The sequence below is a fragment of the Pinus tabuliformis genome, chromosome 3_2 (assembly GCF_031772625.1).
Source record: "Pinus tabuliformis cultivar Carrire ecotype Pingquan chromosome 3_2, CPIR1, whole genome shotgun sequence".
NCBI classification, from domain to species: domain Eukaryota; kingdom Viridiplantae; phylum Streptophyta; class Pinopsida; order Pinales; family Pinaceae; genus Pinus; species Pinus tabuliformis.
This window is the reverse complement of record NC_142302.1, coordinates 705,763,835-705,767,803: the sequence shown is the minus strand read 5'-3', so window position 1 is coordinate 705,767,803 and position 3,969 is coordinate 705,763,835.

Here is a 3,969-nt window from a genome sequence, read left to right as displayed (position 1 = left end):
GTGTCGTATGTGGGATATTGGATCTAAAAGTACCACTAGACGAATTATCTTCTCTCTCTCTTTAATTTGCATTTCGTTGCTCCAGTGTTATTATTCTCCTTTTTCTTCAATTCCTGCTTCTTATCGTCCATATTGAGTTCCTTTTATAAAAAATAAAGAAGATACAATGCAAAGTATAAGACATGAAAGACGATGAACACTGGAATATAAAATAAATCATACTATAAAGGATTTATATGATATATACCTTAACATCAACAATATTGTTAATGACTTTTTTCCCCATAAAAGAAAGAAACTCAAACAAGTTTTCTTTAGTTGGGCAATAGTGGCAATTATGTGGCGAGATGACCTATATAAACAAAGAAAATAAAACATCACCATAGAAAATAACACCTTAGTAAAATTATCATTCAACCTTCAAGGAATGTTAGGCACAATCATGCCAAATAAGTTACATGCTAAAAATCTCAAGCTATAGATTACTTATACAATGTGGGAGTGCAAACAAAACTCCTAGAAAAAGCCAAAGCTAAGTCTAGAATAAAATGAAATGAGGTAAAAATGATACAATAATAGGATAGCCTTGTATACATGTATATAACTAGATAATGTAGAAGGCTAAGTGAATAAGTCTAAGGCTGGAGGTCAATGATGTCAATATTGCCCAAGTCTGATGAGCATTTCTTCAGATAAGAGCTACTATTTAGGTCCATTATCACATATGCATAAGCCAACTAGTCTATATCAAATTATTAATGTTTTTCTTATATTGATGGATCACTACAATATAAGTGGATAAATTGCAAAGACAATTCCCTTCCCAATGTGTTCCCGTGGTACAATATATTACCTGTGATTTGGAGCAAATTTCCAACATCGAAAATATGTAGCAATCACAACTAGTAATTCCCCAAATAGGATTATTTTGGAATGTAACTTTCAGATTCCAATTGTTATATGATACTTGAATGGAAATCCACAGTGAATTCCAACACCAAACTTCCAGTTTGAGGGAACACCTGTGGCCATCCTCAATCCCTCAAACTCAAACCATCAGTGATCATTATAATGAAAAGATAAAATAAGAGTAGTATTGATATGTTTTGCAGATTTGCATGCAAAGCAAAAGTAGTTTTCCCATATTTACGATACTTGTAATTTTTAGGATATAACACATTGATTGATCTTTTACAACAAATACTTGATTCAATACAAACAAGAACTTAACATATTACAACAATACCACCAATGTTTCATCCTCAATTAGTTCAAACTAGTTAGCACAAAAACTTCAAGAAAGAGAAACAAGTAGAAATAACAAATCCATTAATTAATAATCAATCAAAAAAGGATAAGATTTTTGTTGAAGCTTGGTAAACAACTATAAATTATATTGACAATCCACTGCAACTAGTGGTCTTATTCAAAGAGAAATACTACCTAGAGAACTCATCTTCCAAATTCTTTGCTCTATCCATGAAGCTTTCTGTAATTCTCAAAACAAAATCCGCATTCAATATTTTAGGTTTCTGAAGCTTCCCAAAGGCCTTGCCAAATGAAGCTGTGAATTTCATTGATTTTCATAAAATGTTTCTTGTACTGAAAAAATATAGTTTGACCATGTGATAGATAATTCAAGCAAGTAAAAAATTGTGTACAATATGTCTTAAAATACTTCATGTTAAAAGGCAAACTTGCATATTTCATATAGAAAGAGAATCTTAATAGAGATGGTCAATATTACAAAACAATAGAGTGGATATAAAACTGCAGGTAGAACTAACAAAATCCTAATTGCAATATAGTTGATTGATTATTCTAAGTGAAGCCAACTAGATACATACAAGTTTTCATTTTCATCTTTCTTTCCCATATTTTTATTGGATGTGGAAGTTAACTTGCATGCATCTCACATGGTTGTTTTAGCAAGATTATATGTTGCATTCTCATATTCCACACTTTCTTTTCCATGAACAATCGTAGAAGGTATTGGAGGAATTCGTTGCTACATCAACTGAGTTGTCAACTTTCATTTTCTCGATTTCTGTTTTCTTGCATATGCATTATTTGAGTTTTCCTTAGTGGAGTTTTAGATAAGAAAATAATAGGTCTAAAAAGAAAACATTCATCATGAAAAACAATGACTAATTATATGATGCCAACCCATATTTCTTTATTGTTGGAATAAAACCAGTCAACTACACTCAACTAACATCATTAAAGTTATCCAAAACCAAAGATAGTCCTATCGGAATCTTGGCTGACCAAAAGCCTTTCCAATGAGTTATGAGGGACGATTTATAGCAAAGGGTGGGGTGACCCTTGACATTCCCCTTTGTGATAGTTCATCTACCCTCATGACTCTTCATCTACTTTATAACTGTTACATCCAACTATCGACTCTTGACTTACACTTGACAAGACATTACATTATAATGCACATGTACCCATGTGAGACAAAGTGGCTTGAGCAAGCCATGTTGGACATCACTATGACTCGAACAATTGTTGGAAGACCAACTCTTCGATATATTCATTGTGGTTGACAGTAGCGAACTCATGCCAAGATCGGTAATCCGCAATGGTGTCTGTGTGCTCCAAGGTAACATCTTTCTGGAACCTGACTCTTGCCTCCATAGCATCTGGGTACACTGTTGGGGCTCCTCAGTCTAATTTTTCTGAAAGCATGCGCATCATTATCTTCAATGCAGCCGTACCAACAACATACTTGTGCATGATGTTTGCACTGATGGGCAAGTTTGGGCTGGTGGTAATGCACATCAACTCGTCAAAGTACGAGTCAAGCTCTAGTCAGCCCTGTGCCTTTGTCTTTGCCTAGGTGAGAGTCCCAATATATGGGATCACATGTGCACACACCACAACATCCATACTCTTGAATACACGTGGATGGGAAGCCTGTAGACTAGTGATGAGCTGTGGGAGCTCTTCATAGTTTTGGATCTAACTCTTATACGTGCCTTTAGCTTGATCGCTCTAGGCTTCACCATCTTAGGCAAGTGAAGTGGGGCTCCCTTGTATCTCATTTTCCATGTTCGCATGTAATCAATAGCAGCATGCACGTTTGACAAGATATGTGCTCTTCTAGCACATCACTGTTGCCATCCGTTGAGATGGACGACCACCTTGTGCATGGTACCAAACTTGGAAAACAGTGCCTGCATAACTGTGTCAAGGGACAATACTTCATCTAGTATTGACTTCTTTAGTTTAGCTCAGGTGGATGCTATCACCAACTCTCCTCCTTTCTTGGTCGTCTATAGCTCCTTATCCATTTTCTCATTCTCAGCTATCAGAAAGTGAACACTTGAGCTCGTGGCTTCAGCATATGCTTTGGTAGCATCAGCCAAGGATGCTATATGTTTGCGCACGTCAGACATGATCACTCATTCCTCAACTTGAGTAGGAGATGAATGATCATCCAGAGTCGACACTCTGTGATACTGCGTAACCCTATGTTGAGATTCGTCGAACGCGATGTTGTGCATCTCTCCTTCCGGTTGATCCCCAATGATCTCAGTGTTGCCTTGGTTGCTTGAGACTTGCTCATCTTTTGGATGCGGTGAAGCTGGGGGGTCGACCTCTTGGTGGTGAGGCATGAAGTCAATTTCCTATTCTAACTCCTGCTACTCCATATCTGTATCCATTTTCTTAAGCGCTTGATCTATCTCTTGAGCGAAGTCCTGCTCCTGCGATGGTTCACCCTGTCTGCCTGATGCCAACTATTCTGATGAGTCCACTACTTGTACGGGAGTTGTTTCATCTATTTGCACATGTTGCGCCCCCTGCTGTACCTGTTGTTGTTGCGCTTCCCTCTCTTGTTTGCGTAGCTCTTGTTCCTTTCGGAGTTGCTCCTTCAACTCATGCAACTCCTTCTCTGTTTCCTCCATTCTTTTTTTCTCCCTCTCCCTTTGAGCGATTCACTTGTTGCGCTGTTGTCTCTTTGCC